Source organism: Tympanuchus pallidicinctus, unplaced genomic scaffold, assembly GCF_026119805.1.
Source record: "Tympanuchus pallidicinctus isolate F22 unplaced genomic scaffold, pur_lepc_1.0 scaffold8, whole genome shotgun sequence".
Classification (NCBI taxonomy): domain Eukaryota; kingdom Metazoa; phylum Chordata; class Aves; order Galliformes; family Phasianidae; genus Tympanuchus; species Tympanuchus pallidicinctus.
In genome coordinates, this window is record NW_026294802.1 from 20,661,716 (window position 1) to 20,675,120 (window position 13,405).

Below are 13,405 nucleotides of genomic sequence, written 5' to 3' on the forward strand. Positions count from 1 at the left end.
AACACAGTGATTTCAGAACTGTAGCTGCAGATGTTTAACAGTACCAGTAAAAATGTCATCTCTTCATAATGCATCTGAGTACTTACCTAAACATTGTCAGTGCAATGAACTAATGCACCTGCTAAGGTAATATCTGCAATAATAAATGATATAAAGTAGCTGGGAAGGCAAATGATATGTTGATAGCTGCAGCTTTTGCCAGTGAGTTAGAATTGAGTCTCTCAGCTCCTCTAAGCACTACAGACACTACTGCGCAGTGTCACGCTTGTGACTGTAAAAGTAGTACCATATTGGAAAGCTAGGCAGAAAAGGTCTACAAGTTCTTATTTGAAGAAGGAGAACAACTTTTACTTTAGATATTACAGATACATCCAACTTTCCTTTGAACTTTTCATATTTGAAGGGGGCTATCACCAAAAATATTGACATTCCAAAGTGCTGAGCTCTGCGGATTTCCACATCTGACTATGGAAGCTGAAGAACTGTGAGAACCAGATTTACATTTACTTGTCTAAGAGCAGTCATTTTCACACCTCTGGTGAAATATGGTTTCAGTGAAATCAGGGACATGTATCACTTTTGGCTCAAAGGGACCAGGATTCTTCAGCAAGAGAAAAAGTCTTTTGGTCCCCAGGTCCTCATCCAGCACTACTTAAACTTTTCACCCCTGCGTTCATTCTCACTTTTTAAAAGTTTTTTATTTTTAATGTTATTATAGACAATTATAAAATTTGATCATACTGAGGCAAATAAGCTTTAGTTAAGTAATAATGCAGAACGGCACATCTACTTTTTATAGACACTGGTCAGCTCCCTGTTGCATTAAAGAATTGATTCATATTTGAAGAAAAATAATTTAATTTCATATATGACTTTTTCTGTATCTGTCTGTAGCATTCTTCTATTTTATGGCAGTAGATATTCTCCTGGATGTCATGCTTTGGATTTTTCGTACCTGACTCAAAGTACTTGTTTATTCTTAGTTAAATATTTAAGTAAGAATAACCTTCCAGAATATTACTTATAATAGTAACATTTAAAGTTTACATACCAGTCCTCCAAAGGTTGCTTTAAATGACATTTTGTCAACTGGCCATTATCTCCGAGTCCGCACTGCAGACCTTTAAAAGTGCTCTGAAATAAATTACATAGCATACATTTTTTATAACCAATATTATCTGTGGTAATTATTTCTTTGAATCTAAGAGTAGTGGTTTTCTTCCAGAAAAATAAAAATTCCAAAAGTTTCTAAGTTAGAAAATGGTATTAGAAGTTAAATAGTAAATTTATTGCAAAAGCTTCTTTGAAAATGTTATGGAACATCTTAGAAGTATATGATAGAGAATTTTCAGTAAATCCTCTACAGTTATTAGTTACTATTTGATATTTTGTTTGGTATGTGAATAAAACAGTGGAGAACTAAAAAAGAGGGAAATGAAACAGAGTAAGTTTGCTTGCATTTTATTATTCTAAAGAGATGCAAATTCTATGACTAGTACCTTCAGAAGACAACAGGATGTCATTAGCTCTACATCAAATGTAATTTCATTCTAACACAATTTTAAAGTGAAAAAGAATATTTTCCTAACTGCTGTACAGAAGAGCCACTCTACCTCCAGCAAGATCCTTTCTGATGTATGTACTATTATCTACCACGTTAAAAGTGAACAACTAATTCTGGGAACAAATAAACTACAATTTTGTGCATGAATTAGCTGAAACAGGATATGGATAAAGCCCAGATCAATTAACCTCAAATATAATCACACATCTGTGTTCAAAACAGGCATCCTCAACTCCTCTTGCTCTCACCTGGCTTATAGGGCAGCCGTAGGCACTTCAGTGTCAAAGTTCCCCAGCTGATTAAATCCCTGGACTGTGGACATCAACAGTCATTACACAGCACAGCTGAACAGCTAGGCACCCAAATTTAAATTATTCCTAACTGAATACTACATGGAACATCCTTGTCAGTCAGTCCCTCAACCAATAATGTCTCCTAGCTCATCTATAGAAGTAAGTTCTGCACAAGTATCATAAGTTTTCTTTACAATACTTGCCTGAAAAGAAAAATAATAATACCCTAAGAGTTTAAATGTAATGGAAAGATTTATGAACCAGTCCCAGGCTCCTGACAGTGCCTGTTTCTTTCTTCCTAGTGTAGAGACAACTAAATGTAAAATGCATGAGTAATCCTGAAATGGAGAATGGGAGACTATTTGTTGTGAAGGATAGATCTCCTCACAGAGTTTTAGAGTCACTGCACTGAAGTTCTTTACATCTGCTGCAATACAGCAACCTGGTTTTTAGAAAATGAGTGGAGTATGCCACCCACCATCCAGTCCTGTTGAAAACCTGATGGTACATTTCCATGATTTGGGATTTGAATTTTCTTGCATAGAAAAAAATCAGAAATGCAGGCTTTCTAGTTTCTAGGAAAACAGCAGCATGTACTGGACAGAAGAAAAAAAGAAAAAAAGAAAAAAAAAAAAAGAAAATGAAGAAGTAAAAAGGAAAGAATCAATTAGGAATCAAAGAATAAAAGTTATCACTATTGTGATTTTTGATCTGAACTCAAATCTGTAAATGTCTGTTGTCCACTGACAATGTCTCCTGGATTGATCCCTGTGAGATTTAGGCAGGACAGCTTGTTCCTTAGCACAGTGAGGTCTCTGCTGAAAGGAGATTTCCTACCATGGAGATGAAGTGGCTGCTGAACAGTGTCTTTGTGGGAGTCCACGTTTCTGTCTGGGATGTCAGGAGATGGCAAGCTCTCCCATGCAGGCACTGTGGCTAGTCCCTGCGTGTTCAGTAAGCCCACTTCACTGGGGGGTCCTAGAGCTTACTGGTCCTGAACGTATGGATATGTACTGGTCCTGATGTGTATGAATAAATATAATAGAACCAGGAAATGTTCCTAGCCCCAAAACTTGAACATTTATGTTTTTAAATCATTAGACTAGCCCTGTGTGCAATTTTTGCTCATGCTAAATAGCATTCTCACATATAAAAATTATTCAGAAGCAAGCATTCCCATAAATATTTTATAGGAGGCATTCTGATTTGTAGAAGGAGGGAGTTTAGGAGCAGGAAAAGGGACATTTCCCCCTGATGTCCTGGAGAACAGTCCTGAGCACATCCGTGTTAGCTGCTCTGGAAGCAGCCATTGTGCAGCATGTGTCTGTAATAGACCTGTAGATTTCTTGAGCAGAGGGCTCCAGGTGAAGGCATCTGGAGTGGCGCTAGCCAGACACTGTATGTCCTGTACTCCCAAGCCACACCTCAGCAGAGGAGCACATCTGAGACCTCTGGTTTCAGAGCTGCCAGGTGGGAAGCAACAAAGCTACCTGTACCACAGGAACTCTTAAAATTCCAGGTGTCTTCCTCAAAATCCCCCTCATCAGTTTCTGTTAGAAAGAGATTCTGTTAGAAATTTAGGTCTACAGTAGCATCTCCCTCACACTGTTTTTGTTTAATCTGTATTAATGACTTATATATTAAAGCCCACCTTATCCTGTTTGAATATTTCAGTTAGTACTTGGCTGCGGCCTCTTGCTGCTCCTTGTGGTTGTGTTGGCTCAGCAGTGTTAGCAGGAGAAGAAAGCAATAAAAGTTTGTTTTTGTTTTAAACAGTGTAAGCCAATCTACCCCAGAATACACACAGAGAGTTGTTACGTTGTTTAACAAGGTGCCATTTTTACGTGGTCACTTTCTTAATAATAACTGCATTGTGCTGATAGATGTGCCAACTAACATAAGTTTTCCTTCCTCCAACTAAAGATCACACTGTGACAACTTTCTCTGCCAGAAAATGGGATTATTTATATCTAGTAAAAACTTCTATGAACTAGTTAGTGTTGCCAAGCGCATACTCTTTTGCTGCAGATGGCTATGGTAGGGCAGAATTACTCTTTTTAAAGTTACTTCTATGCTTGAAAATGTATGTTGACAAGAAAAAGCAAATTAGAAATAAGCCACAAAAGTAGTTTCAATGCTGCGGTCATGCAATTCATTAGGGAAATATAAGGGCTTATTGAGACTTACATGAGTGATTCTGCAACAGCAGAAGTAGAGTGCTCATTTCATTAAAAACAAAATCAAAAACATGAAGACTACTATTAAAAGGGATCAGCATTTTAAAACTGTGAGATCTAAGACTAATGCACAGTGATTGACAGCCTATTAAATACTCTTCTGTTGCTGGTAGTGACTGATTGACTGATTCCCTGCTCACGTATTTGAAGAAAACTGCATTCCTGTTTGAACTAGCAGAAAGAAACAAAACATTATTATTGAAAGATCTGTTCCTGCTGCAAGAAAGTGTCAACACAGATATCCAGTGTATGTGCCTGTACCAGATTTGTCCAAATTGGAAAATCTGTTTGGAAGGGGAGGAGAAAGAAGAGTTTGAAAAACAAATGGGAGTGTGATGGTAGAACTCACCTAGTACCAGCATTAGGGCACACAAATGCCACTTCTTCAAGGACAGAGGAAACTTGCAGGGCTGAGGAATGCCAGTTCCTGTCACCAACAGCAAATAAAGCAAGCATTATATCCAACTGCTTTTATTTCCCTGACTGAAATGACCAGAACTTCATTTGTAACAGGAGGAACAAACAGCAGGAATCCAGGGTAAGGTGTAAGCTTGAGGCTCTAGTTTTGCATACAGCAAGAACTCTTCATTCTTCTGTTCTTTTTAGTGACATGGAGGAAAGATGACTGCAAAGACTAGGTGATGTACTTGTCATAATGTAGGTGATAGTAAAAGGGAAGTAACCACCATATATAGAATTAATTACAAATATTGGGAAGTTTGTGTGATTCTTCTCTTAAACTGCACCTGTTTTGTACTGTAGCTGCTTCTCTGACAGTAGAAACTCCACAAGAAATGTAGCTAAATGAGTGAAACTTGTTTATGGAAGTGATATTGTCTTTAGTAAAAGGACTTTTAAAATTCTGTTACTAATGAAGATACCTGATAGACATTTCTGAAGGAAAATAAATGAGGTTCAGAACTGGACTTTCCTGGGAGGCAATCAAAGGGGTTATGGGATATCCATCATTGAAGGGTTCTTAAAAAAACTTGAGGATCTCCAAATTCAGCTAGACAGAATCTAGATCTATCTTTGACAATAGCTCTACTGCAATTAGGCTGTTGTAACATACTTTATCTAAAGACCTTAATAACTGAATAGCTAATGCACATGATATTCTTTTTATGTGTTTTTTTCAGAGACCCTGAAGCTTGAAATAAGACCTTAGAATATCTCAATAAATAAATGCTGATCAGAACTGATTTCTCTGTAGGTGAATAGCAGCAGTAGTTTCCTCATGTTATTGACTATTCATAGTAAGCACTCAGCCTGATTATTGCCCGTAGGGACTATCAAAGAGTTTCAATAACAAAAATATATTGTGCCTCTCTGTTTCTTTTGTTTTGATTCTGCTTATAATAGCATTTTGTTTAACTGTTTTTTGTAGCTTGTCCATCTCAGCTGTACAATATAATTTTCTCTTTGAAATTCTTGATCAGTTTCACTTATCTTCTGACATCACATTCAGGCTGCTTACAGCTACTCTCACATACACTATACCATCCATACTTATCTCTTATTTCCTCCCCTTCTTTTCAGTGCTTTTCACTATCCCAAAGGCATTTTTTTTTCTTTCCCTACTACTGCTTCAGTTATAAATAAGCAGAAATGTTAATTATTCATTTTATGTTTCTTCCTTCTTTTACAATGCATTTCATGCCTCTATTTTTTTCCTCTCATCATATGGATGAGTTCTTTAGGGAAGAATTTACTTTGAGAAATATTGTATTCAATTTGTGACTCAAGGTTAATGCATTTGCAGCCATAAGGATAGCAATAACCATTAGATCACCCTTTCTGTCTGCAGTTCTTACTGAAATATATTCCATTGTTCACTGGTAGCTAGAAATTTTCCCTATACCTGTGTTCCACATGTATCTCCCTTGAAATATTTTTATGTAATTCTGAAAATTCATTACATTTATGCTTACCTTAACAACTGTTTAGTCAACTATATTTAGACCCGAATGTTATATTTAAGAAAAAAAAAAAAAAGAAAAGAAAGAAATTCTGTACTATTTGGAAATTTCACTTTAATCAAATATTTTCAATATAAATGTAGCTTCTTATTTTAGGCTTCATGCATTCTGGTGAATGTATTACTTTGCCACAATTTTTAGATAAATACAGTTCACACTGATGATGTTCTGTAAGTTTTAATAATTATTTCAGCATTGTTAGCTTGCCTTTCTATTTTGTCTATTCTTGAATTTTAAGGGAATAGAGTATACAGTACACTTAAACTACTGGGGAGCCATACTAAAAAAATATAAACATTTAAGAACAAAATCCACTTCAGTTTTATCAGTATTCCTATATCTGCCAATTGTTTACTGATTGCTTGAATCACACCAAAATTGATCAACCAGTTCTTCTTCAGCTTAAAGCTTTTGGTTCTCTAAAAACCACCATTGCTTTCAGAATAATAAGCTCTCCAATAAGCTGTCAGCCATCAATTTATTGCACATCAAAAGAAGGCTATAGACTCTAGCTTTTGCTTTAGGCAGTTTCATGTCTCTGGATAACTCCAGTAGGTTTTTCTTATTCCAAACATAGGCTCGCCTCTTCTGGAGGAGGCATTTTTCTGGGGCCTTCCAAATACACAGTTACCCAGTTAATTTCATCTGGATATACTTCCACTGCTACAATCAGCTATGTTGTGTAAATAAATTTTTAACTACTCACTCAGTTTTATTAACAAGAACCCTTTGAAGGTGTTTTAATGTTCATCTAAGCAGACGGTTTTGTCTTGGACAAAGCAAGAGCTGATCTGATGTTATCATCAGATGTGCATAACCATCTTTTCCCATTTTCCTTTCATCATGCATTCCAAGGAATCCAAATCCTTTCTGCATCTTTCCAACACTAAGTGGGAAAATGCATTCAGAGACAGATGGGCTTCTCTATCAACATGGACTTCTTGTATCATCTCAGCTGCAAGCTGTTCAACCCACTTTCCAGTAAGACCATTAGACCTCTCAGCTGGCACCACTTTCACTTATCTTCCACATCCTCTACTCCTGCTCCAGTGTCTCTGGTCTATTATTTAATTTGGCAGACAAGCACACTCGACTGGCCCAGATACATTTTCTGGCCTCGCAAGCTTTGTTGGCTGCCAGAATATGAGTATATCCCTCAGTAACGGAAATAAGAAGGACTTGCTGTTTAATGTATCTCATTCATTAACTCACTGAGAAAAGTTTTCTTATTTCTTTCTTAAATAGCAAACTGTGACTCACTGACATGTTCTGTGTCCTAAAATAACACTCATTTCTTCTTTTAAAAAGCTGACCTAAGAGATTAAGGCACAGTGCTTGACAGCACCTTAGGAAGTGGCAGCTCCCAGGAAAAAGAAGACTTTACTAGAATAATGAAGCAAAAACTTTATCAGCAATTCCAAGAATGGCACATTGCAGTATTTTTTTATTATAGTTGTTCTATGAGTTTTGACTACATGTTATTTTGCAGACATACAATGGTCAAAATGTCATTTCCTGTATTTCCTACCAAGCTTCCATGCAACATTGGTCAAATCTGACTATAACTCAGTAAAGGAGAGAACTAAGTTGAAGATCTTTCACTGACAAGTGAAATCTATATCTTTTCAATCAGCTTAAATAGTAAGCTATACTAAATTTTGTATCAGAACTACTTGTGTTGCAAGTACCTAATGTAAATATAAAATTTCCTTTGAAGTTTTCAATAATAATAGTAATAATAATAATATATTATATAACAACATATCTTGATAATATTATATTCACAGCTATGTTCTCATACCACATAGAGCTACAAAATACAAAATAACAGCAAGCATTAATTCATGCATGATATTTTGCTCTTGTAGAGATACTTTGTGTATAGAGTTCACCTAAATAGTTTTTTAACACTGGGAATTATTTAAAAAATCAGTTGAGCAGACTACTTCATGTACAGTGTTTACTAAATTGCTCCTATTTTATTATGTTTGTGCTGTGTAAAACCAATATATTAGAAACATGGTAAAGGCAATTTAAACATGACAGTATGTTATTTAAGCTGAGCTAGATGTCTCCACCAAGTTCTAATACCATAGTATCTGAATATTGAAACATATATTTATATAAACATATATTTATGAAACATCTTTTGATTCTGAATTGTGTTAATGGCTTAATAATGCCTAGAGAGTGGTTTAGCCCAGTAAGCCAGATAGTCAGCAATCTGTCTTCACTATTCTAATTCATTGCAAGCTCTTCCCACTGTCACGTATGAGGATTAAATCAGTTTTCCCTGGTTTAATGTCCAGTGAATAAGGTTTTCCCTACAAACTCATTTGCCACTAGGTGCCACTAAAGGTCAAAAAGGCTGCAGAGGAGTCAGAGAGCTGGCAATAGACAGTATTGTACTCACAGTCATTTTCCTTATTGTCCAAAAGATGCACATCTCTACAGCAGAGGCAAGTAGCAGTCACATAATGTTGCACTTGGCTATTAAGTGAATGAACTTGACCACATCATCAAATGCCTAATAAGAAATGCCACAATCTCTGGAGATTATTTAATGAGTTAATACATTCCTCTAGGTTACTCAAAAATGAATTAAGAAAAATGTATTGGGGAAATATTGTGGGATCATGGCTTCTGAAGAAAACTCTGTTGGATTGTAAACTAACACAAGTAAGGTGTAACTGAGACAGCAGCTGACTCTTCTGCAGTATGTTTCAGGCAACAGGTAAAAATATATGCGAGAGGTGAATATGTAAAAATTCTTAGCATAATAAGGTATTGTACAGTTACAAGGAGATGCTGTGACTAGTCCCTAACTGGGCTAGGAAAAACTTCTGGCTTTGAGATGAATGGGAGATGAAAGAAGTTAAGAATGGAATCACTTTGCTTGCTAGGTTTCCTTTGTTCCCCAGTGCTCCTGCCTCTTCACTCTTTGTTTTGATTGGAAACATTTATACTCTCTTAAATCTGGATTGTAGGTAGCACTCCTAACCTTCATGGTATCATCTCCTTTGTCCAAGGAGACCTCAGCAGGTCATTCCATTCATGAGGTACAATCCCATCAGTAAAACTTCCTTCTGTGACATTCTTCAGAAATAAATGTCTGATTCCTTCTGGTATGTCTGAAGCATCACAAAGAGCTTTGGCTGGGTATGGGCATATTGCCGTTCCCCAGAGACAGTTTGAGCCACCCTCCATGAAAAGAATCGTTGGTCAGTGTTTTTTTCTGTGCCTAAGCTTTTGTTTTTCCTTGACCTGTACCTGGAGTATTCTTGTGGGAAATTATTTTTTCCTGGAATTTGACATTTTTTCATAGCCTAAGATAACTCAGAAGTGAATATGATGAATGTTAATACTATCAGTGATCTTTTATACTTTAAAGCTTATAAATAATTTGGGGTGATTTGTACACATGGGTACTAGGCAGAAGTTAGAATTCTGGCAAATGTTTATCAAGTATTTGTGTATATTTTGAACCAGCCTAAGAATGTCTAGGTACCATGAGATCCTTTCAATTGGACTGGCTTAAGTGCAGTATTTATTTAGGATATATTATTTATGAAGTACAAAAATATGTGTTTGCTAATATTTTTCCATATGGATAAGGAATTATTGCAAAGCAGTATTCAGTATTACTAGGTTTAACTTTACTCATTGGTTCACATTTTAGTGAAAAAGACTTGCCATCATAAAAAATACAATTGATGTCAGTTGTCATGTCTGGTGCATGCTCGCTTGACAAATAGTTTAAATATAGAGCAAACCAACCACTTCATTTTAGTGATGTGGCAAAAGGGATTCATAGGGATATACTTAGTGTTATTTGTGTCAGGCTCAAATATGCAGGTTATTTCCTCAATTTCCTGGGCAATGGCAGTAGTCTTATGACTTGCTTGAATAACCTCTCTGTGTAAGTCCAAGAAGCAACAGATCAAATATGAATGGGTCTGTAGTTTACAGCAATGGCAGACTTTCTTTTATAGGCTGGCAGAAGTTACAGCACTGTGGCAACGCACTGCACTCCCGTAAACTTCCTGTCTGCACACTGATTCATGCAGACCATTCTGCCTCCCTGTCCTTTAGGAGATGATGCCCTGGAACTGCTGGTCATGCAGAGACCGTAAAAACTTTGTTTTGCGTTCTGAGAGAACCCGCTGTTATGACTTAGATTGAAGAGGTGGGAATACACTTCTCAAGGAGGCACCCGGATCATCACTCACATTTCAGCACGCGTAGGAAGAAGTAGAGGAAACAGTTACCAGAGATATCTTAGTAATGGTGTTAACCACACAGACTAAAGTGGTTGAAAGAAAGTTTCAGCACATCCAGAACTGGAAAGTGAGCTGCAGCAGGGAACATCAGCAAGGATCAAATATTTCAAACAGAAGCTGCCTTCTTTACTGTTTGTTCTTTTTTTTTTAATAAAAGATATATGGTTGTTCGAATGTGAATGACATGTATAGCAGATGAATCCAGCACAGTTTGTTACTGAGTATGTGAGGAAAGTGTTACCTTGGGAAAATAGAACTAAACAGTAGAAGTTAATTGAGATTTAGGTACAACGATTAATAATTATTTTCCATTTTGTGTTGTTTCCTGTCTTAAGTTTGCGCATATTTTAAAGATTGGAATTTTAAAACTGCAAAAGCCATTCTTGTTTCAGGGAAAAAGAGGAGAGAAAACATCTTTTCCATCCGCGTAAGCAGGCCATAACAATTTGTCTTCATGAACAGATTAGTTTTTTAATATAACACATTATATGTAACAAGGCCTATTTGGAGCTTTTACAGCATTTGACCTTGTTGTTCGTAGTGCAGATATCAAGAACACACCTGTTGTTTATGTCTGTTCAACAATATTACTTGGCTGTGGCAAACAGAAGAATAAATCCAGCTATGCCAATTTCCTGTTCAGATTCAACACCTAATAGACATCTTTTTCATCTTTGCTGAGAGAAAGAGGTATGCACTTCTTTCGCTTCTTGTCATGGCTCTCCATTCTCTAATGGAGACACAAGCATGGTGATGCACAGCTGAGTAAGTGCTCCTGTCATGTCTAACAAGTTTTACTAAGTGTTTCTGCAAAGGCTGCCACTGCAGACCCAAATATTAGCTATATCCATGGTGCACTGCAGTCACATGTGATCACCATTAGAATTTCTTCAGCTGAAGATCTTTTGGTGTATTGTGCAACCACTAACATATCACAGAGCCAAATCAGGTGGACACTCTATTCCTGTTTGTATCTGCATTACTAATGCAGTACAGCATAGGCAGGGATTTTGGGGCCGCATTTCAAGCCATGTATTTTCTGCCCCGAGTCATATACCAAAGATGAGAGTGGAACAGAGTGGAAAAATGTCTTCTGTGTTGCAGCTTCTGCAGATTCCCCCTCTTGGTGCAAAACAGTTATCTCAATTTGATGAGCTGACATCATCACTCAGTTAACTAAAAGTGGCTCAAAGAGTGTTGACTTAAGGAAGTGTGAAACCTGTAAGGAACATGCCATAGCCCTCCAACTTCAGGTCAAGAAAATAAGGGTTCTCACAACCTAAGAAATATATTACTGTTTCTCACAGTGATCTTTTCATACACTAATACATTCCTTCCATGTGAAGCTGTATAAATAGTTAACAGTGTCTTTTACTAGGTTAAAGGACCTTGTGTGCTCTTTTTTTTCCAAGTGTAGTGGGTTCATACCTCCATGGCAGAGGATTCAAAAGAAATTTTATCTGAAACTGCAAAATAGTGCCTAAGGTGGTAATGCCTTATATGCCTCAATAATTATTAATTATTAACTATTAATGCCTCAATAGTTATCTGAAGTTAGCAGAGGTAAAATATCTCATTAAAAAAAAAAAAGAAAGAAAGAAAAAAAAGAAAGAATAAACTATCTTATATCTTTGCAAAGATAAAATAATCCACACTGACGCTTTTATTTAGTTTTCATGATTATAGCAAAGTCATGAGTTGATCTTTTTATTATGGTTGTCCTACAACTCTTGTCAAAAGTCCACAGGCGTGCAATGAGAGTGACCTGCAGGCTAAAGAAAAACACCTATGCAGAAGTACTGGAGGAATTACTTTGCTTTTGCCTACAGAGATAACTGAGTTGAAGGAGAAAGACAGACTAAACTAAACCTTCATACTTTTTAAAAGAAACTGCCAAAGAAGAGTATAAACTACTTTCTGTGCTCAATGAGAACAAAACTAGACATTATAAGCACAAGCTGGTGCAAGAAAGACTTATATTAGACATTACAGAAAAGAACATCAACTGTCTAATGTTTGCTTATTACAATAGATTGTCCTGGGATTGTGGAATTACTATCAATGCTTGGATTTAGGAAACATTAAGATCATCATCTTTCAGGAATAGTTCAGAGACAGTTGATGTTTTCTTCTTGTATATGGACAAACTGCATGACTTGCAATGTTATGTCTAGCCTTGCTTTTTATAATTCTCCAATTGGTTTGGTCAGAAGTTGCTGAAGCCAGCACAGCAAACAGATCTATCCTAGTTTCCCCTTGCTCTGTCTTGTTATATAAAAGGCTCACCTGAACCATAACCTTCAAATCAGAATTCTCTTTAAACACCATAGATGAACATTTTAAAGGTCATTCTAATGTATATATGATTTGTGCATACTGATCCTATGTACTTTTGTAACAACTGGGTTTTTTGGTCATAACTGTAAAATCTTACTTTTTTGTGCTGTAAATATATTTATATATCTGTGTTTTTGAATATTTATCTATATATATGTACACAGGAATTTCTTGCATTGTCTCACAAAAAAGAGAATGGATTTGCAGGCAGGCTAAGCTCATTGTGAGTGCTGCTGATTGCTTGTGAGGACCATATGAGCAGGCAAGATGGTATTTGTCTCCTCAAATGTAGGCATCTGTCTTGTAAGTGTATACATCGGAGTCATTCATTCTAGACTTCCATTACAACCAATGGAGATTAATAGGAACATCCAGAGCACAGTTCACCTCATTCATCTCATGTTTCAGTATGTGTCTAAAGTGATCAGATTAATTCTGCATCATTTCTCCCTGTTGACTTCAAAGGGAACTTAGGTGACTAGACCAATATAGCCATCTTTTTTTTGTTTAAAGCTGGTGAGATGATTCTTACCTTGCACTAAGTCTCTACATCTCTATATGGGATTAAATGCTACTTGTTATGCTGTTCTCCTTACCAACATTTTTTGAACATTGAACACAAAAAGACTCTTAGTATACTTTTTGCACTGTGATTCAAACTCTACAGGGCTTGTTTGCATCTAGTGTATTTGGCCATCTACATGGTCCCAAATAA